Source organism: Bos grunniens, chromosome 26, assembly GCF_055505025.1.
Source record: "Bos grunniens cultivar Pamir isolate PY7600 chromosome 26, Bosgru_T2T1.0, whole genome shotgun sequence".
Taxonomy (NCBI): Eukaryota; Metazoa; Chordata; class Mammalia; order Artiodactyla; family Bovidae; genus Bos; species Bos grunniens.
This window is the reverse complement of record NC_141190.1, coordinates 7,666,339-7,689,615: the sequence shown is the minus strand read 5'-3', so window position 1 is coordinate 7,689,615 and position 23,277 is coordinate 7,666,339. Positions and strand designations below refer to the sequence as shown.

Here is a 23,277-nt window from a genome sequence, read left to right as displayed (position 1 = left end):
TTTTTTGTATTGATAAATTGTCCTAGAGAACTAGTTTTTTTTTTTCTCAATAAAGTGTATAACTGAGTTGACATAATTTAGTTTTTATGTTTTTTTTTTTTCCTGTATGCTTCTAAGCACAGTTATTCCTTGGTATCTACAGGGGTTTGTTTCAAGATCCCCCTCAGATACCAGAATCCTTGGATGCTCACGTCTCTTATACAAAATGGCTTAGTATTTGCCTATACGCTCCTCTTGTACACTTCAAATCATCTCTAGATTACTTATAATTGCTAGTTCAAGCTAAATACTCTTTAAATATTTGTAAATACAATATAAAAAATATATAAATAGTTGCTGGTGTGTGGCAAATTCACACATTGTTTTTGGGAAATTTCTGAAAAAAATGTTTTCCAAATATTTGTATCTGTGGTTAGTTGAATACTTGAATACAAAACCTGTAGATTCTGAGGGGTGACTATACATTTTATACATTTTTAACCATCACAGAAAGGTTAAAGAAGATTAAACATGGTAACAAAAGTATGCTTTTAAAAATATATGTCTGCATATACATATCAATTTTTTAATTGAAATATAGTTGATTTATAATATTGTGTTAGTTTCTGGTATGCAGGAGAGTGACTCAGTTATACATATATATATATATATTTCAGATTATCTTCCATTACAGTTTATCATAAGATATTGAATATATTTCCTTATACTATATGCAACCTTGTGGTTTATCTATTTTATATATAGCAGCTTGTATCTGCTAATCCTAGACTCCTAATTTATCCCCCCACCTTTTCTCCTTTGGTAAGTATACATTTATTTTCTGTGTGTATGTCCATTTCTATTTTGTAAACAAGTTCATCTGTTATCACTTTTTTAGATTCCACATGTAAGCAATGTCACATGATATTTGTCTCTATCTTTGACTTACTTCACTTAATATGATAATTTCTGGGTCCATCCATCTTGCTACAAATGACATTATTTCACTATTTTTTATGGCTGAGCAATATTCCATTGTATATATGTACCACATCTTCTTTATCTGTTCATCTGTTGATGGGCAGTTAGGTTGATGCCATGTCTTGGCTTACATACAAATATTTAAAAAGGCATATATATTTAGATTTAACTGTAGTCCTTTGGGGCTGCTGTCACAGAATACCACAGAGTAGTAACTTACAAATAACAGGATTTTACTTCTTATAGTTCTGGGGTTTGGAAGCCTGATGTTAGTTGCCAGCATGGTCAGCTGAGGGTTGCCTTCCATGTCTGTTTCCTCACTGCATCCTCACATGGTAAAAGGGGTGAGGGAGCGCCTTAGGGCTTCTTTTATAAAGCACTAATCCCATTCATGAGGGCCCTGCTCTCATGACTTCCTCACCTCCTGAAAGCCTCACCTCTTAATACCATCACACAGGCTACCTTCAGAACATATATATCCATTGCTACTTACCAGTAAGTTTGGGGTAATAGAATTAGATTTTGGAATCATTCTGATTGGCTCCATATGCAGTGCTGAACAGTGAGAAGTTTCCTTTGTTGCATCAGTAAAAAACATTCTCTCATTATGTAATTGGCAAGTCTGTACCAATGGATAACAGGCCTAAGAAGTGTGCAAGTGACAATATTCAGAGTTAATTAACTGGCTTTACACCTAATATCTCTCATAAAAGTACTCTAAATTATTTTTCTTGGTGATCCAAAAAGAAATAAATACTTTATCCTGTATAATCAAACAATACAGTCATCTTTTTTTAAAGCTAATTCTTGAGATTCTCCTTTAATGCTACCCACTTCAGTTACTTCCCAGAGCATCATCAGAAAGGAAGTACCCACAGTTTCTACTGAGGGTTTATTCTTGTCAGAAGTCATTTTCCTTTCTCCGCATACTGACTAGAGATGTCTACATAGTAAATTCAAAACAAGCTTCTGTCTAAGTGGCTGACTTTCATAATGAGTTTTTGTCAGAGAAAAAGCAGCATGTAGTAAAATACAGACACACACATTGAATTTAATGCCATGACAAAATGAAGTCCTTGAGTCACTTGTATAAGAAACAATCTTGTACAAATGGAATTGGGGTGTCTGATCACATTATCCCAGCTTTGTCCGCATAGAAGCAGCATTACTGGCCTTTCTCTATAACTGCTCAGGATATCCAGGGCCTGTTGCTTTCGTTTTTTTTTCCTACCCCCAAATACTTCAGTTGATATCAACACAGAATAGGCAGGGGCTAGAATGAAACCACGGAGAAGGCAATGGCACCCCACTCCAGTACTCTTGCCTGGAAAATCCCATGGATGGAGGAGCCTGGAAGGCTGCAGTTCATGGGGTCACTGAGGGTCAGACACGACTGAGCAACTTCACTTTCACTTTTCACTTTCATGCATTGGAGAAGGAAATGGCAGCCCACTCCAGTGTTCTTGCCTGGAGGATCCCAGGGACGGGGGAGCCTGGTAGGCTGCCATCTATGGGGTCTCACAGAGTTGGACACAACTGAAGTGATTTAGCAGCAGCAGCAGCAGCAGAATGAAACCAACATCAACATCTGTTTGTAAATAAAACTTTGCATTTACTTGTCATTGTCTTTATGTGGACTTTTATGACATTATCTGGACTTTTTAAAAATAATAGAAGCCTACACAATCACATATTTTTAAACTTTTTCTTCTTTAGTTAGTTTTCTTTTATATGCTTTGCTGTGGATAAGACTGGTTTCAAGTCTGGTCAGGGTGAGTACAGGGCTGACTCAAGGAGGCTTTGTTACATCTGACTCACCCTGAGATGAATAAGATAAGTTGCTGGCCTCAAGTACCACTTTGGAAACAGACACAGTCACAAGTATGATTCATGTCCATATGTGAGACGTTCTAGAAGAGATAGAAAGTGTTCTGAGAGCCTGAAGCAGAGAGAAAATAATTGTCTGCAAACAGGAAAATTAGCATGAATCACTGTCTCTGAAGGTTTCTTTTTTCACTTGAGTTCCATGAGTCTAGATCTCTCAGTGTGATAAACCAAACTGCATTGTTAGAGCTGTGTGTCCATGACTTTAAATGCACTTCCATCTATAGGAAACAAAGTTTTGTATGGACTTGACACTGATCTGCTGCTGTTACCATGTAGTACTTATCTTTCCTCCTGTTGGCTCAAGAGTAGGTCTCCACTTAGGGAAAGCAGCTGCGGTCACTCCTGGGGAACAATAGAGTTAATGCCACACATGGGCACCTGGGTTCTAAAATTTGATGCAGGTTATGGAGTGAGAAGAATGTCAAAACTGTGCTATCCAAATTCCATTAGAGGTACCAGGGTGAGCAATGGAATTGTTGCCACAGCATAAGAATTCCCAGGCCAAGCCCTGTGCAATTGCAGCAATCGTTACAGGCACTAAAACATGAGTGACACTCCCGTAATTGCACACTACTGGCCTGCACACCTGTGGGAAATCTGCTTCTGGAAGTGTTTTTTTTTTTTTTTTTTCAGTCTTCATCTTTTATATTAGAAAGATATAACTTTTTGTACAACAGAAACAAAAAATATATTGCTTTTGATTTTTTGAAAAAGAATTTTGTGTGATACCATATATGTAAATTATGGTTTATATTTTACAAAGCACTTTAATTCTTGTAATTCTTCTAGGAAATAGTTTTTAGTCCAGTTTTATAGGTGGAGATGATCTGCCAAAGATTACGTAATGTGACTTAGGCTACCTTCTAAATGATGGAATCAGAGCTTAATTATGTCCAAGTTTGATTATATTTTGTCAGCAAGATTGGGGATGGGGGAGATGAGCCCCCGGAGCTGGGGCCAAGTCTACTGGATCTGCTCTGTCCCACCTCCGGAGAGCTTTCCACTGAACAATGGTTTTCTCTACTGCATTTGCCAGATTCCCACTTTCCCATTTAAGTGCTGCTCCCTTTCTGTATTTCTATGGGGAGATGGGAAGTAAAGTTTTTCAAACAAGAATTATAGAATAATCTGAGGATTTCAGAGAAGGATAAATCAGTAACTAATACAAGTTCTATATTTTGATATGTGTTAATTATTTAAAATCTCCTCCTCTAAAAATGATAACAACCTATATCCTGAATTTAAAATGCAGAAAATATTCTAAATAAAACCTCCTACCGATTACTCACAAAAGCAAATAGAATGGTAAATTTTGAGAACAAGATGAGGAATTTATAGGTCAGGAGACACAGCTTTTAATTTTGGCTTTACTGCCACCAACCTTTTGGTTCATTAACTCAATCAATTAATATAAAGCATTTGAAAAATGGAAGGGTTAGTTGCTCAGTCATGTCTGACTCTTTGTGACCCCATGAGTCTGCCAGGCTCCTCTATCCATGGATTTCTCCAGGCAAGAGTACTGAAGTGGGTTGCCATTTCCTTCTCCAGAGGATCTTTCTGACTCAGGAATCCAACTCAAGTCTCTTGCACTGCAGATAGATTCTTTACTGACTGAGCCACCAGGGAAGTCCCACTAGATAAAAAAAAAAAAAAAAAAAATTTGAGCGTAGCACCTTCAGTAAACTTAGAGGGTAAAAGGAAGACATACGTTAAATAATTACACGAATAATTATAATGATGATAAACTATAAATAAATTAGTCTTTTATAAGAGTAAATGGCAAGCATCTGAATTAGTCTGTGGACTAATAAGGCTAGTAAGAGTCAGCCAGGTCTCTGAGACCACAAGTATAAGTAGGAGTTACTTAGAGAAAAAGGAGATATACCGTGAATGGGCCTGAGTGATGGAGGGGTTGCTGGGCACATGTTCCAGGCAGAGGAGGTAGCATGTGTGATGATCCTGTGCCCCATCATATATCTGAAAACTCCAAAGATCACAATGGCTGCTGTGACATGAAGGAAGGGGAAGGGGGAAGAGTTAATATTGGTGACACTAACAGTGACATACATGACCTTATAGATTGTTTCCTTTATCTATTGCAGCATAACAGACCAAATCTTGGATGCTTAAAACAATGATTTATCATTTCTCGTGACTGTATGTGTTGGCTGGGCTCAATTAGGTGCTTCTACTGCTCTGCATGTTAGCTGCTAGCTGTGTTTACCTGTGAGCTCAGCTAGGGTTTCATGTGTGTCTTGGTTTCCTCAGGGTGGCTGGAATAGCTGGGACCTCTATGCATGGTAACTCACCGGTCTTAGCCAGAGCTTTGTAAAGGCTGGCTAGATTTCAAGAGGGTGGGAACTAAATGTGGCAGACCTCTCATGACCTGGTCCCAGAATTGGCACAGCTGTTCTGTTGGTCAAAGCAATTCTCATCCCTTATTTGTGTGGAAATAAACTCCATCTTTTCTTAAGGGTTTTGACAAGGCTGTAGACAGAGGGAGAAGATTTGTTTTGAAGCATCTTTGAAGACAGTGTACCACGTAGAAAAATGTGAGCATTCTGGATTTGAGATTGTTATTATTCATCGCATGCCCAGTGTGCTTGTAGCGCCTCATTTCCCGTGATCCTCACAGTAGTGTTGTAAAATAATCAATGTTAGCCTTTCCTCCGTAAGTCAGGTGGGCCACAAAGCGATTAAGTGGCAGGGCCAGGCACTGACGGAGGTCTGACTGGAGCCAGTCCGTCTTTTGTTTCCTGTTTGTGTTTATTTATTCATGGTTACGCTGGTTCTTCACTGGGGAGGTTGAGCTTCCTCCAGCAGTGGTGAGCAGGGGCTACTCTTCCTTGTGGTGCGTGGGCTTCTTATTGCGATGGCTTCTCTTGCTGTGGAGAACTGGCCCATGGCTCTGGGCACATGGGCTCTCGAGTGCACAGGCTTTAGTAATTGTGGAGTATGGGCTCAGTAGTTACAGCTCACGGGCCCTAGAGCCCAGGCTCAGTAGTTGTGGCAAACAGGCTGAGTTTCCCCACAGTGTATAGAATCTTCCAAGGCCAGGGATCAAATCCTTGCACTGGCAGCCAGATTCTTACCCAGCGGACCACCAGGGAAGACTCACCAGTCTGTGTTTTCGACCCCTGTGCTGCTGTGTGACGTTCTGCTGGCTCTCCATCGTAGTTTCGTCACCTTTTCAATCATGACAGGAAGTTCTATGAGGATGAGTTAAAAGTTAGGATCATAATAATTAAAGTCATCATACACATGTTTTAAAGCATAATAGTTTCTGCCTTTGGAAAATCTCATTGATTCATTTCCTGATGTGTTTCAGAAAATGGGTTAATAATTTATGAACACAGGAGTTCATTAGCTCCAATTTGCTAGCCCCATCTACTGTTATTGTTATGAGCTGAAATCCCCGAAGTTCCACTGGTCAGATGTAGTAGACACGTTATCCGGGACATTAGAGGCGCTCTCTCCATCCAGCTGCCCTTGCCAGTTGCCTGCCTATTTCTGGAATTCTCAAATTCATTTCCCATGTGGTATCATTAGTACATCTTCCTCCTACCACATGGTGTTCACTACTTCTCTTCTCTCCGATTCCAGCGTTTTTAGTGAGATTACCGTGCGAAATTTCCATGCGTCTAAAAGCTCATTATGTATTTGCTGCTGAAATAGGAGGTTTGCCTCTCTTTCCTTGTGTTTATTTCTATTAGAGATTCTGCCTCCTGTTCCACCTCACATCCTAATAGCTTACAAGACTTTTAGTGGAAAGATGTAAGTCACACAGAGGAGGGATTTTATGTCTCTAGGTCTTCCTTCTCCAGGACAAATCCAAATGGCCAATACTATACAGTACTAGGAGATTTGTGTCTCCCTCCGTTGACCAAGGCTTTGATATTGGTTTGAGATTTTCTGACTTCATCTTTATTTAAGATGAATTTTCTCCCAGAAGGATAATCAACCCCTCATGCCAGTAGACTTCTGAGAGCTGTCTACTAGTCTTCCAGACATGGTTGTGCATGTATGGATACTGGGTTCTAAAACACCACTTAGACTCGAGCTGGGGTCCCTATCATGCTATTACATCAGTAACATTTTCTATGACTTCATACACATTTTATAGCCCAACCTTATGTGAGTTTACTGCAGTGTTGAGGTAATCATGATTTACCCGTGGGTTAAGAAAGACATGTTTTCTTATGAAGGGATGTAAATTGCTGGGCCTACATTCATGCTATTAAATTATCATGTTACCCAAACAACCACTTGATGGATTAACATTGTTACTTATTTCTGAGTTGTTTTGATGTTTTAAAGGACACAGGTGTTTTCTCTGAAAGAAAATTGGCAACATGTTCCCACTGGCAGATCTGTGTGTCAAAAGAGAATTGGTTGAGATAATAAATGTGCTTTGAAAAGAACTGGTTTTGTTTATAAAAGTTTTTGTGTGTGACTGTGGCCATCTGAAACTTTGTAGTTTTCCTGTTATTAGCTCATTTGACTTTCCAGATGATAGAAGGCCTTAAGACTGTTGGAGGAAATCAGAGAGGGGAGATAATTGTGTTCTTCAATTTTTGAGAAACTTCCTAGAAGAAAAGTCATTGCAAAACAGACATGGGTTTTCTTTGAAAATTAATTTCCTGAAACTGAAGTGTTCTTTTTAAAAAACAAAAAACGGTCACTTTGCACTTCTGAATATCATTCACTGCCTATGGCAGTGACAGCTTTGTTTGACTGGGCTATAGATTAATTATGACAGAAGTTTGTTTTTGGAGGAGGTAAATGGCAACCCACTTCAGTATTCTTGCCTGGAAAATCCCATGGACAGAGGGGCCGGAGAGGCTATACAGTCCATGAAGTCGCAGAGTTGGACATGGCTGACGTGGCTTAGCAGGCAAGAATACACACTGCCACAGAGATTGTTGTATGCCCTGCTGCTGCTACTGCTGCTAAGTCGCTTCAGTCGTGTCCGACTCTGTGCGACCCCAGAGACAGCAGCCCAACCAGGCTTCCCCGTCCCTGGGATTTTCAAGGCAAGAACCACCCCAAAATGTAGTGGTTTAAAACAACAGTGATACAATGTTTCCCACGATTCTCTGGGTTTACTAGACTCAGCGGCCAATCCTGGAGCTCCATGTGGTATAGCTGAGGTCTGGTTATAGCTGGAACATCCAAGATGGCGTCATATCCTCCATGGTCTCTCCAAATTTCTGTCTCCATGCAGTAGGCTAGGCTGAGCTACCTTACAGCTTGGTTGCTGCCTTTCAATAGCCCCAAAGTGAAATTATACACCTTTTAAAGGGTTAGATCCAGAAATGGCATTTTGACCCTATTCATTTGATTCAAATAAGTCACCAAGTTAACCCAGATTCAGTGGGAGGAAATTAGCCTTCATCCCTTGATGGGAGAAATGCCAAAGTATTTGTATTTGTTTTTAATATCACCTCAGAGATATTTGTTCATTCGTTCATTTAAGATTCAAATGTCTTCTATATCTGGTATTATTCTCAAGGCTATGAGGAGTAGTCCTCCAAGATGTATCTTGTTCAACTCTCAGCTTCACTACTGGCAAACTATGCATCTTGGTCAAGTTTCTTCTCATCTCCATGACTTACTCTTCTCATTTGCAAAATGTACATAATAATAAGAATGGTTGCTCTGTATGCAATAAGTAATTTAATTTTCATGATTGTGGTGTTAATACATGTAGAGCACATTGAGTGAGTTAATGCATGTGAAGAATGGTGCCAGGCATGTAGCAACTCACAGAGTAGTCATTATTTTTGTTATCACTAATGAGAAAAGGAAAGCCAATTGGTGACTTGGCTTCTCAGCTATTAAATGACTGATTGTTTTAGCAGCACAAGATAAAATTGCCTTGCAATTCTTATAAGATTGAGCATCAGATCAGTTGCTCAGTCGTGTCCGACTTTTGCGACCCCATGAATCGCAGCACGCCAGGCCTCCCTGTCCATCACCAACTCCCGGAGTTCACCCAGACTCACGCCCATCGAGTCAGTGATGCCATCCAGCCATCTCATCCTCTGTCGTCCCCTTCTCCTCCTGCCCCCAATCCCTCCCAGCATCAGAGTCTTTTCCAGTGAGTCAACTCTTCGCATGAGGTGGCCAAAGTACTGGAGTTTCAGCATAGAATCCTGTAAAATACAGTGGTCTTGCTTTTTAAATAAACTTTCTGGAAACATTTTGCAAGCAAGTTACAGGATATATTTTCCATTCTATTTTTTTTCTGACTCCAATTACTATCGTGGCCCTTCATGACTAATCACTGCCTCATCTCTTCAGGTCTCCTTTTACTTCTTTCCTGTCCAGTCCTACACTCCAGGCATATCAGATCATATGTTGCTCCCACATTTAAAGTGCTATTTCATATGTCTGTGCCTTTATATAGACTACATTCAGTTCTTGGAATGCCCATAGTCTAGTATTTTGAAGCTAGCTATTATCTGTTTCTCTTTCTTTCTCCTGGATATTCCCATTTCCTTTCTTGATATCTTCTCTTAACCTGAATTTATTTTGATACATTTTTTTTCTTGTTCCCAAACCTCATGTGATTCCTTCTTTAATAAGACTTAACCACATTTTAAATTATTTATTACTTATCCATGTCTATAACCTCTTTAAACTGTAAGGTGTGAAATGTATCTTTATTTTTTCCCCTCTGATTTCTCAAAGCCTTGCATAGTACCAAAAAGGCTGTGTCATCACATGCATAGTTAGTTCCAAGAATACCACTTCTTAATATGTATTTTTTAAAATTTAATTTTATTTTTAAACTTTACAATATTGTATTAGTTTTGCCAAATATCGAAATGAATCTGCCACAGGTATACATGTGTTCCCCATTCTGAACCCTCCTCCCTCCTCCCTCCCCATACCCTCCCTCTGGGTCGTCCCAGTGCACCAGCCCCAAGCATCCAGTACTGTGCATCAAACCTGGACTGGCGACTCATTTCATACATGATATTATACATGTTTCAATGCCATTCTCGCACATCTTCCCACCCTCTCCCTCTCCCACAGAGTCCATAAGACTGATCTATACATCAGTGTCTCTTTTGCTGTCTCGTACACAGGGTCATTGTTACCATCTTTCTAAATTCCGTATATATGCGTTAGTATACTGTATTGGTGTTTTTCTTTCTGGCTTACTTCACTCTGTACAATAGGCTCCAGTTTAATCCACCTCATTGGAACTGATTCAAATGTATTCTTTTTAATGGCTGAGTAATACTCCATTGTGTATATGTACCACCGCTTTCTTATCCATTCATCTGCTGATGGACATCTAGGTTGCTTCCATGTCCTGGCTATTATAAACAGTGCTGCGATGAACATTGGGGTACACGTGGCTCTTTCCCTTCTGGTTTCCTCAGTGTGTATGCCCAGCAGTGGGATTGCTGGATCATAAGGCAGTTCTATTTCCAGTTTTTTAAGGAATCTCCACACTGTTCTCCATAGTATTTTAAAGCCGGAATTCTTCACAATGGGAGACAGAACCAAGGTTTGCTCCCTGACAAAATATTTATACATGTTGCACATATGTCACAACTGCCATTGTAAGCCATAGTCTTTTTTTAAAACATCAACTTTTGTCACTTAATCTAACTCAGTTAAGAATCCAACAAATAGGATTTTTAGAATTTACACATGTACATTTTATTTTCCTGAATATTTTTCTAAACCAGATTTTCAGGACCAGTACATTTCTAATACATTTTTATGTGAGATAACAGGGTCTCTTGTCAACATGCTCATGTTGAATTATACTTTAGTCATTGAAGATTGGGCTTGAGGTTCAGGTCACAGTCTGAGGTCAGGGGAGTGGTGGCCACAAATAGTATGCCTTTTGCCAAAGCACTGCTTGCAAACTGCTGACAAGGTTAGATTAGCCTAACTAAAGTACTGGCAGTACAAATTCCATTTAAGAAAAAGTACAACGTCTTGTCTTCGAACAAACTGTATTCTGACATGTGAGCCAAAAGGACTTCTGCCCCTTCTGCCCAGGCTTTCACGATTTTAGTCATCTTGCAACCTTATATCTCAGGTCACTGTGACTTTTATAGGCTGGTGGTAGAAATAGCTTTACTTTTTGAAAGAGCCACTAGCTTCCTCTGCGGTAGCCTCACTCTAGTAGAACAGGAGAAATGTACAATGCAGAGGCTAAATTTCAGAGGTAATAGCATCAAGCTTATTGGCTCAGACGGTAAAAACATCTGCCTACAATGCAGGAGACCTGGGTTCGATCCCTGGGTCAGGAAGATCCTTTGGAGAAGGAAATGGCAACCCGCTCTAGTGCTCTTGCCTGAACAAATCCCATGGACGGAGAAGCCTGATCCCATGGGATCTCAGAGTTGGACACGACTGAACAACTTCACTTCACTATATTTATGTAACTTTCTAATGTCTTCTAGTTAAGGAATCTAAGATGTTGTTTGAGAGTTCCCACTAGAGCTTCAGCTCTGGGGTTGAGTCCAGGCTCTGCCACTTTGACCCAGAGAGGTAATGCTGTTTCAGAGAGGTCTTAAAGGTTCTATCTTTTTATGTGCATAATATAGATGATGAGGAAATGTGAGAACTATTGAACAATAAAATAACTTAATTCATACAATATTCTATCATCACCATTTCATTCATGAGAAAATAGACTCAGTTCTATTAACTTATTCAGATTCAAATAGTAACTAATCAAGATGGTTGGGATTAAAATCAATATAGCACTGCGCTTGGAACATAGTACTAGTTGTAAAAAATTGTTGATATTAAAGGTATATGTCATATCTTAAAAACACCATTATGCTTGAATAAACATTTAACATTGTCTATCTTAGGAGCCTCTGACATTTATGGCTGTAGCTAAAATGGCAAGCTTAAATTTTAATGATCACAAAAGTATGTGAAGGCTGAGATAAATTTACTAAATGCTTAAAGACGATAAAATATAATGGTACTTTAATTGACATAAAGTAAGTGAGAGTGGTTTGATTTTTTCCTCCCAAATAATGGATTTTCTTCATGCACTCAATGTCAGGCTGTGTGTTATTTCCAGTCCTGACAGAGGTCCATATGGCTCTCTACCCAGCATCTATGCTCATCTTTCATATTCAGTTCAGTTCAGTTGCTCAGTCATGTCTGACTCTTTGCAACCCCATGAATCGCAGCACGCCAGGCCTCCCTGTCCATCACCATCTCCCAGAGTTCACTCAAAGTCACATCCATCGAGTCAGTGATGCCATCCAGCCATCTCATCCTCTGGCGTCCCCTTTTCCTCCTGCCCCTGATCCCTCCCAGCATCAGAGTCTTTTCCAGTGAGTCAACTCTTCACATGAGGTGGCCAAAGTACTGGAGTTTCAGCTTTAGCATCATTCCTTCCAAAGAAATCCCAGGGCTGATCTCCTTTAGAATGGACTGGTTGGATCTCCTTGCAGTCCAAGGGACTCTCAAGCGTCTTCTCCAACACCACAGTTCAAAAGCATCAATTCTTCAGCGCTCAGCTTTCTTTACAGTCCAACTCTCACAGCCATACATGACCACCGGAAAAACCACAGCCTTGACTAGACGGACCTTTGTTGGCAAAGTAACGTCTCTGCTTTTTAATATGCTATCTAGGTTGGTCAAACTTTGCTTCCAAGGAGTAAGTGTCTTTTAATTTCATGGCTGCAGTCACTATCTGCAGTGATTTTGGAGCCCCACAAAATAAAGTCTGACACTGTTTCCACTGTTTCCCCATCTATTTCCCATGAAGTGATGGGACCAGATGCCATGATCTTTGTTTTCTGGATGTTGAGCTTTAAGCCAACCTTTTCACTCTCCTCTTTCACTTTCATCAAGAGGCTTTTTAGTTCTTCTTCACTTTCTGCCATAAGGGTGGTGTCATCTGCATATATGAGATTATTGATATTTCTCCCAGCAATCTTGATTCCAGCTTGTGCTTCTTCCAGCCCAACGTTTCTCATGATGTACTCTGAATATAAGTTAAATAAGCAGGGTGACAGTATACAGCCTTGATGTACTCCTTTTCCTATTTGGAACCAGTCTGTTGTTCCATATTCAGTTCTAACTGTTGCTTCCTGACCTGCATATAGGGGTTACCTAGTTAAATAAGTTTACAAATTACTATTTCTCTTCTCTCTGTGGTTAGCTTATCAGTTTTTCATTCAAGATGAAGGCTCTGATAAATCTTGTAGTCAAGAAAAAATTTTAATTTTCTGTAACTTCCAAATCCCAGTTATTTGTCTGTAGAACCCTTCTTTTGGTGTGGACTGTCTGTTAATAGAATTCATAAGTACTGTTTTGAATAATTTGTCTTTGGAATCAGCCGTAACATAAGGATGAAGAGTCCTAGATCCCATTTGTCAATGTATAGACAGCTAGGTTGTAGAAGCACTTTAAATGGATGGCCTTTCAGTGTTCAAATTACTGGGCAACAGTTATCTAGACACTGCAAGATGCAAGGTTGAGTAAGTACCAGGGGTTTGAGATTTCAGGCAGAACAGTTAGTGAACTCACCTAGTGAATTGGGAAAATAATGAAATTGCAGAGTGGTGGTTCTAATCCTTGGGCAGTACCATCCCTGGAAGATTTTTGCTTCTCACAATGACAAGGACTACTACTGGCATTTTATTAGTAGGAACAAGAGATGTAGTACAGAGGACATCCCGGTACAGTGAAGGTATATCCTTCCTGGGTACAAAAGACAGCCCGTGGACAAACAGTACTGTAGAGAAAGCTTAGCCTATGAGACCAGGGGATCACTCATCACAAAGTTTTAAAGATTGGGTAGAAAATCTGGGCAGAACCTTTTAGGCTGATTCTCAATCATTAGTGTGGTGTCATATATTTAAAATGGAGAAATATGTCCTAACACTCCCTTTTTTGGTTTTAACACCAGATATAATTTGCTTATTTGTTTAAAAACTCATCCGATTTTAGTTTTCTTCAGGTGTAGGCCACTGTAAGATTTACAAAGCAAAGATCACGTACAGTGTGGTCTTCTGAATAAGTCAGTGTTAGAGAAAGCATTTCCAAGAAGGCAATGGCACCCCCCTCCAGTACTCTTGCCTGGAAAATCCCGTGGACGGAGGAGCCTGGTAGGCTGCAGTCCATGGGGTCGACAAGAGTCGGACACAACTGAGCGACTTCACTTTCACTTTTCACTTTCACGCATTGGAGAAGGAAATGGCAACCCACTCCAGTATTCTTGCCTTGAGAATCCCAGGGACGGGGGAGCCTGGTGGGCTGCCATCTATGGGGTCGCACAGGGTCAGACACAACTGAAGTGACTTAGCAGCAGCAGCAGCAGCAGCAGCCGATTAACAATGTTATAATAATTTCAGGTGAACAGCAAAGGGACTCAGCCATACAAATACATGTGTGTGTTCTCCCTGCAAACTCCCCTCATTTCCAGGCTCCCACATGGCGTTGACCAGGGTTTCATGTGCCGTACAGTATGCCCTTGTTGGTTATCGCCCTGAAGTACAGCAGTGTGTACATGTCCATCCCAAACTCCTTAACTATCACTTCCCCTCGTTTTTCTTACCCAGCAACCCGAGCTTGCTCTTTAAGACTGTGAGTCTGTTTCTGTCTTGTGAGTTCATTGGTGTCATTTCTTTTTAGATTGCACGTATAAGGGATGTTGTTTGATATTTCTTCTCCTCTGTCAGACTTACTTCACTCAGTATTACAGTCTCTAGCTTCATCTATGTTTAAGCAAATGGCATTATTTCATTCTTTTTAATGTCTGAGTAGTAATCCATTGTGTATACGTACAACTTAGTCTTCATCCATTTCTCTGTCAGTGGACATTTAGGTTGTTTCCCTGTCTTGGCTATTGTAAACAGTGCTGGAATGAATACTGGGGGCATGTATCCTTTTGGATCTTTTTTTTTTTTGATATATGCCCAGGAGTGAGATTACAGAGTCCTATGGCAGTTCCATTTTTAGTTTTTTTTAAGGAACCCTCATACTGTTCTTCCGGAGAAGGCAATGGCCGTACTCTTGCCTGGAAAATCCTATGGACGGAGGAGCCTGGTAGGGTACAGTTCATGGGGTCGCTAAGAGTCGGACACGGCTGAGCGACTTCACTTTGACTTTCCACTTTCATGCATTGGAGAAGGGAATGGCAACCCACTCCAGTGTTCTTGCCTGGAGAATCCCAGGGACGGGGGAGCCTGGTGGGCTGCTGTCTATGGGGTCGCACAGAGTCCAACACGACTGAAGCGACTTAGCAGCAGCAGCAGCAGCAGCATACTGTTCTCCATAGTGCCTGTACCAATTTACATTCCCACCAGTGATGTTCACATGTCTCTTGGATGGCTGTATGTCTTTTCTGAAGAAATATCTATTTAGGTCATCTTCTCACTTTTTGATTGGGTTATTTGTTTTGATTATGTTAAGTGTCATGAGCTATTTATAAATTTTGGAGACTAATCCCTTGTTGGTTACATCATTTGCAAACTTTTCTCCCAAAATGTGGCTTGTCTTTTTTTATTGTTTCCCTTGCTGAACAAATCCTTTTGGGTTTAAATAGGTCCCATTTGTTTATTTTAATTTCCATTAATCTGGAAGATGGATCAAAAAAGATATTGTTCTGCCTGTTTTCTTTTAAGAGTTTTCTAGTGCCCAGTTTCACATTTATGTCTCTAATCCATTTTGAGCTTATTTTTTGTGTGGTGTTAAAGAATGATCTAATTTCACTTTTTTTTTTTTTTAAACATATAGCTATACAGTTTTGTAAGCACCATTTATTGAAGAGGCTCTTTCCAACATTATGCAGCCTTTCCTCCTTTGTCATAGATTAATTGACCATAGGTGCATGGGTTTATTTCTGGGTTTTCTATCCTGTTCCTATTCAGTCAGTTCAGTTCAGTCACTCAATTGTGTCCAATTCTTTGTGACCCCATGAATTGCAGCACGCCAGGCCCTCCTGTCCATCACCAACTCCCGGAGTTCACTCAAACTCATGTCCATTGAGTCGGTGATGCCATCCAGCCATCTCGTCCTATGTCGTCCCCTTCTGCTCCTGCCCTCAATCCCTCCCAGCATCAGGGTCTTTTCCAGTGAGTCAACTCTTCACACGAGGTGGCCAAAGTACTGGAGTTTCAGGTTCAGCATCAGTCCTTCCAAAAAACACACAGAACTGATCTCCTTTAGAATGGACTGATTGGATCTCCTTGCAGTCCAAAGGACTCTCAAGAGTCTTCTCCAACACCACAGTTCAAAAGCATCAATTTTTCAGCGCTCAGCTTTCTTCACAGTCCAACTCTCACAGCCATACTTGACCACAGGAAAAACCATAGCCTTGACTAGACAGACCTTTGTTGGCAAAGTAATGTCTCTGCTTTTGAAAATGCTATCTAGGTTGGTCATAACTTTCCTTCCAAGGAGTAAACGTCTTTTAATTTCATGGCTGCAGTCACCATTTGCAGTGATTTTGGAGCCCGAAAAATAAAGTCTGACACTGTTTCCACTTTCCCCATCTATTTGCCATGAAGTGATGGGACCAGATGCCATGATCTTCGTTTTCCGAATGTTGAGCTTTAAGCCAACTTTTTCACTCTCCTCTTTCACTTTCATCAAGGGACTTTTTAGTTCCTCTTCACTTTCTGCCGTACGGGTGTTGTCATCTGCATGTCTAAGGTTATTGATATTTCTCCCTGCAATCTTGATTCCATCTTGTGCTTCTTCCAGCCCAGCATTTCTCATGATGTACTCTGCATATAATTAAATAAGCAGGGTGACAACATACAGCCTTGACGTACTCCTTTTCCTATTTGGAACCAGTCTGTTGTTCCATGTCCAGTTCTAACTGTTGCTTCCTGACCTGCATACAGATTTCTCAAGAGGCAGGTCAGGTGGTCTGGTATTCCCATCTCTTTCAGAATTTTCCCCGGTTTATTGATTATTGATCTATAATTCTATTTTTCTGCCAGTACCATACTGTTTTGCTGACTGTAGCTTTGTAGTATAGTCTGAAACCAAGGAACCTACTTCCTCCAGCTCTGTTTTTCTTTCTCAAAAATGCTTTGGCTATTTGGGATTTTTGTGTCTCCATATAGATTTTAAGATTTTTTGTTCTAGTGCTCTGAAAAAAGGCTTAGTAATTGGATAGGGATTGCATTGAATCTGTAGATTGCTTTGGGTAGTATAGTCATCTTGACAGTATTGATTCTTCCAGTCTACAGATATGGTATGTATTTCCATCTGTTCATGTCTTTGATTTCTTTCATTAGTGTTTTATAATTTTCAGAGTACAGGTCTTCTATCTTCTTAGGTAGGTTTATTCCTAAATATTTTATTGTTTTTGATACAATGGTAAATGGAATTGTTTCTTGAATTTCTCTTTCCCACCTTCTATTGTAAGTGCATAGACATGCAACAGATTTTTGTGTATTAATTTTGTAACCTGCAACCTTCCCAGATTCATTGAGTTCTAGATGTTTTCTGGTATCATCTTTAGGATCATCTGACACCATACTTATGGCAGAAAGCAAAGAAGAACTAATGAGCCTCTTGTTAAAAGTGAAAGAGGAGAGTTAAAAAGTTGACTTAAAACTCAACATTCATGATACTGGATGCTTGGGGCTGGTGCACTGGGATGACCCAGAGGGATGGTACGGGGAGGGAGGAGGAAGGGGGGTTCAGGATGGGGAACACATGTATACCTGTGGCAGATTCATGTTGATATATGGCAAAACCAATACAATATTGTAAAGTTAAAAAATAAAATAAAATAAAAATAATATCAACAACAAAAAAAAGAAAAATAAATAAATAAATAAATATGGAACTACCTCAACACCAGAGGACAATGTTTTATAGTAGTTGCCAAAACGTCCTCATAGTCTGTGTAATTATCTGATGGATTAAAAAGATGTCTTATGTATATAAAAAAAAAACCAAAAACTCAACATTCAGAAAACTAAGATCATGGCATCTGGTCCCATAACTTCATGGAAAATCGATGTGGAAACAATGGAAACAGTGACAGACTTTATTTTTGGGGGGCTCCAAAATCAGTGCAGATGGTGCCTGTAGCCATCAAATTAAAAGACACTTACTTCTTGGAAGGAAAGTTATGACCAAACTAGACAGCTTATTAAAAATCAGAGACATTACTTTACCAGCAAACGTCCATCTAGTTAAAGCTAACGTTTTTCCAGTGGTCATGTATGAATGTGAGAGTTGGACTATAGAGAAAACTGAGTGCTGAAGAATTGATGCTTTTGAACTGTGGTATTGGAAAAGACTCTTGAGAGTCCCTTGGACTGCAAAGTCCATTCTAAAGGAAATCAGTCCTGATTATTCATTGGAAGGACTGATGCTGAAGCTGGAACTCCAAAACTTGGCCACCTGATGTGAAGAACTGACTCATTGGAAACGACCCTGATGCTGGGAAAGATTGAAGGTGAGAGGAGCAGGGGACGACAGAGGATGAGATGGTTAAATGGCATAACCGACTCGATGGACATGAGTTAGAATAAGTTCCGGGAGTTGGTGATGGATATGGAAGCCTGTCATGCTGCAGTCCGTGGGGTCGCAAAGACATGACTGAGCGACTGGACTGAACTGAAATGAATATATAGCATCATATCTGCAAACAGTGAGAGTTTCAATTCTTATTTTTCATTTTGGATTGCCTTTAGTTTGTTTTCTTCTCTGATTGCCATAGCTAGGACTTCCAAAACTATGATAAATAAAAATGACAACAGTGAACATCCTTGTCTTGTTCCTGATCTTCCAGGAAATGCTTTCATCTTTTCACCATTGAGTATGATGTTAGCTGTAGGATTGTTGTATATGGCCTTTGTTATGTTGACGTATGTTCCCTCCATGCTCACTTTCTGGAGAGTTTTTACCATAAAGGGGTGCTGAATTGTGTCAAAAACTATTTTTCCATCTATTGAGATGATCATATGGTTTTTATTCTTTAATTTCTTGATGTGGTATATCACACTGACTGATGCAGATACTGAAAAAATCCTTGCATCCCTGGGATGAATCCCACTGGATCATGGTGAATGATCTTTTTAGTATATTGTTGGATACAGATTGCTAGTGTTTTGTTGAGGATTTTTTATCTATGTTCATCTGTGATATTGTCCTGTACTTTTCTTTTTTTGTGATATCTTTGTCTGGCTTTGGTGTCAGGGTGATGATAATGAATTTGGAAGTTTTCCTTCTTCTGTAGTTTGTTGAAACAATTTCTGAAGGATATGTGTTAACTCTTCTCTAAATGTTTGATAGAATTTGCCTGTGAAGCCATCATGCCCTGAACTTTTGTTGGGAGTTTTTAAATCACAGTTTCAATTTCAGTGCTTATGATTGGTCTGTTCATATTTTCTATTTCTTCTCAGTTTAATTTTGGGAGATTGTACTTTTATAAGAATTTGTCCATTTCTTCCAGGTTGTTCATTTTATTGGCACACAATTGCTCATAGTAGTCTACTATGATCCTTTGTATTTCTGTGGAGGCAGTTGTAACTTCTCCTTTTTCATTTCTAGTTTTACTGATATGAGTCCACTTTTTTTTTTTGTTTGATGAGTCTAGCTAAAGATTTATCAATTTTATTTATCTTTTCAAAGAACTGGCTTTTGGTTTCACTGATCTTTGCAATCATTTTCTTTGTATTTCATTTATTTCTCTTTATGATTTCTTCCCTTCTACTAACTTTAGATTTTATTTGTTCTTTCTCTAGTTGATTTAGGTATAGTGTTAGGTTGTTTATTTGAGATTTTTCTTGTTTCTTGAAGTGAGACTGTATTGCTATAAACTTCCCTCTTAGAACTGCTTTTGCTGCATCTCATAGGTTTTGGACTTTGAGAAAGCACATAGGTGCTTTCATTTTCATTTTTATCTAGGTTTTTTTTTTTTTTTTTTTTTTTTTTTACCTCCTCTTTGATTTCTTCAATGATCCATTGGTTATTTAGTAGCATAATGTTTGGCTGCCATGTGTTCATGGTTTTTATAGCTTTCTTTTTTCTTGTGATTTATTCTAACCTCATAGTGTTGTAATCCAAAAAGATATTTGATATGATTTCAATTTTCTTAAATGTACTAAGGCTCACCCTGGGCCCAGCATGTGGTCAATCCTGAAGAATGTTCCAGGTGCACTTCAGAAGAATGTGTAGTCTGCTGCCTTTGGATACAATGCTGTATAAATTATCAATTAAGTCCAACTAGTCCAAAGTGTCATTTAAGGCCATTATTTCTTTATTAATTTTCTGTTTTGATCATCTGCCCATTGACGAAAGTGGGGTGTTAAACTTCCCCACTGTTACTGTGTTACTGTCAGTTTCTTCCTTTATTGTGGATAATTTTAGCCTTACATATTGAGGTACTCCTGTGTTGGGTGCATATATACTTAAAATTGTTACATCTTTTTCTTGGTTTGGACCATGAATCATTACATAGTATTCTTCATCTCTTAGGACAATCTTTGTTTTAAAGAATTTTTTTTTCTGCTACCAGTATTGTTATTCTAGCTTATTTCTGATTTCCATTGGCATGGAATACCATCTCCCATCTCTAGTTTCGGTCTCTAAGTGTCCAGCTCTTAGTCTCTAGGTCTGAGGTGGGTCTCTTGTAGAAAGCATATATACAGGTCTTGTTTTTGTACCCACCCAGCCAGTCTATGTCTTTTGTTGGTGCATTTCATCCATTTATATTTTAGATACTAATTTGTGATCCCACTGTAATTTTCTTGATTGTTTGTGGTTTATTTTTTGTAGGTCTTTTCCTTCTCTTGTGTTCCTTGCCTAGAGAAGTTCCTTCAGCATTTTTTGTAAAGCTGGTTTGGTGATGCTGAATTCTCCTAATTTTTGCTTGTCTGTAAAGCTTTTGATTTCTTTTTCCTATCTGGACAAAAGTCTTGCTGTCTAGGGTATTCTTAGTTATAAGTTCTCTTTATCACTTTAAATATATTGTTCCATTCTCTTCTGGCTTGTACAGTTTCTGTTGAGAAATAAGCTTATAACCTTTTGAGTGTTCCCTTGTATGTTATTTGTTGTTTTTCCCTTGTTGCTTTTAATATTTTATCTTTGTCTGTAACTTTTGCCAGTTTGATTACTATATGTCTCAGTGTGTTCCTCCTTGTGTTTTTCTTGCCTGGGACTCTGTGCTTCCTGGACTTGTTTGACTATTTCTTTTCCCACGTTAAGGAAGTTTTCAGCATTTATCCCTTCCAATATTTTCTCGGGTTCTTTCTCTCTCTCTTCTCCCTGTGGGACCCCTATACTGTTAATGTTGTTCTGCTTAATGTTGCCCCAGAGCTCTTTAGAGTGTCTTCATTCCTTTCATTCTGTTTTCTATATTCTGTTTTGCAGCAGTGATTTTTACCATTCCATTTTATAAGTCACTTATCAGTACTTCTGCTTCAGTTATTCTGTTATTAACTCCTCTGAATGTTTTATCCATCTCTGTTTGTCCTTTAGTTCATCTAGGTCTTTGACAAACGTTTCTTTCATCTTCTCCATTCCTTTTCCAAGATCCTGGATCATCTTTACTATCATTATTCTGAATTATAATTCTGGAAGGTTGTCTTAGTTCAGCTCAGTTGTTCTGTCACGTCCGACTATTTGCAACCTCATGAACCACAGCACGCCAGGCGTCCCTGTCCCTCACCAAATCCCGGAGCTTGAACAAAGTCATGTCCATCAAGATGGTGATGCCATCCAAACATCTCATCCTGTCATCTCCTTTTCCTCCTGCCTTCAATCTTTCCCAGCATCAGGTTTCCAGTGAGTCAGTTCTTTTCATCAGGTAGCCAAAGTATTGGAGCTTCAGCTTCAACATGAGTCCTTCCAATGAATAATGACTGATAACCGTTAGGAGTGACTGGCTTAATCTCTTTGCAGTCCAAAGGACTCTCAAGAGTCTTCTCCAACACCACAGTTCAAAATCATCAATTCTCCAGGGCTCAGCTTTCTTTATGGTCCAAATCTCATCTCCATACATGACTACTAGAAAAACCATAGCTTTAAATATATGGACCTTTGCTGGCAAAGTAAATATATGGACCTTTGCTTTTTAATATGCTGTCTAGGTTTGCCATAGCTTTTCTTCCAAGGAGTAAGCGTTTCTTTTAATTTCATGGCTACAGTCACCACCTGCAGTGATTTTGGAACCCAAGAAAATAAGGTCTGTTACTGTTTCCATTGTTTCCCATATATTTGTCATGAAGTAATGGGACCAGATGCCATGATCTTTGTTTTTTGAATGTTGAGTTTTAGGACAGCTTTTTCACTCTCCTCTTTCTTTTCATCAAGAGGCTCTTTAGTTCCTCTTCACTTTCTGCCATAAGGGTGGTGTCATCTGCATATCTGAAGTTATTAATATTTCTCCTGGCAATCTTGATTCCAGCTTGTGCTCCATCCAGCCCAATATTTCGCATGGTGTATGCAGCATATAAGTTAAACAAGCAGCAAGACAATATACAGCCTTGATGTATTACTTTCTCAATTTGAAACCAGTCCATTGTTGCATGTCTGGTTCTAAGTGTTGATTCTTGACCTGCATACAAGTTTCTCAGGAGGCAGGTAAGGTGGTCTGGTATTCCCATCTCTTGAAGAATTCTCCACAGTTTATTATGATCCACACTTTCAAAGGCTTTAGCACAATAAAACAAAAATAGATGTTTTTCTGGAACTCTCTTGCTTTTTCTATGATCCAACAGATGTTGACAATTTGAACTCTGGTTCTTCTGCCTTTGCTAAATCCAGCTTGAACATCTGGATGTTCTCGGTTGACATACTTTTGAAGCCTGGCTTGGAGAATTTTGAGCATTACTTTGCTAGTGTGTGAGATGAGTGCAGTTGTGTGGTAGTTTGAACATTCTTTGACATTGTCATTCTTTGGGATTGGAGTGAAACTGACCTTTTCCAGTCCTGTGCCACTGCTGAATTTTTCAAATTTGCTGGCATATCGAGTGCAGCACTTTCACAGCATTATCTTTTAGGATTTGAAATAGCTCAGTTGGAATTCCATCACCTCCACTAACTTTGTTCATAGTGATGCTTCCTAAGGTCCACTTGACTTTGTATCCCAGGATGTCTGTCTGTAGGTGAGTGACATACCATCATAGTTATCTGGGTCATTAAGACTTTTTTTGTATCATTCTACTGTGTATTCTTGCCACCTCTTCTTAATACATTCAGCTTCTATTAGGAAGATTGTCTATCTCCATTTTATTTAGTTGTTTTTCTTCGGTTTTATCTTGTTCTTCATCTGGAACATAATCCTCTGCATTTCATTTTTATTAACTTTCTATGATCATGGTCTTTGAAGCTGCAGAATTTCAATTCTTGATTTTCCTGTCTGCTCTCTGGTAGAAGAGGCTAAGGGACTTGTGCAAGCTTCCTGATGGGAGGAACTGGCAGTGGGTAAAACTGGGTCTTTCTCTGGTGGGCAAGACA

General features: G+C 39.3%; 1 protein-coding gene across 9 annotated transcripts in view; it reads left to right on the top strand.

The window, feature by feature from the left end:
- PRKG1 (protein kinase cGMP-dependent 1) overlaps positions 1 to 23,277 on the top strand; it is a 1,415,798-nt gene that overhangs the window by 988,299 nt on the left and 404,222 nt on the right. The gene's annotated exons all lie outside the window — the stretch shown is intronic.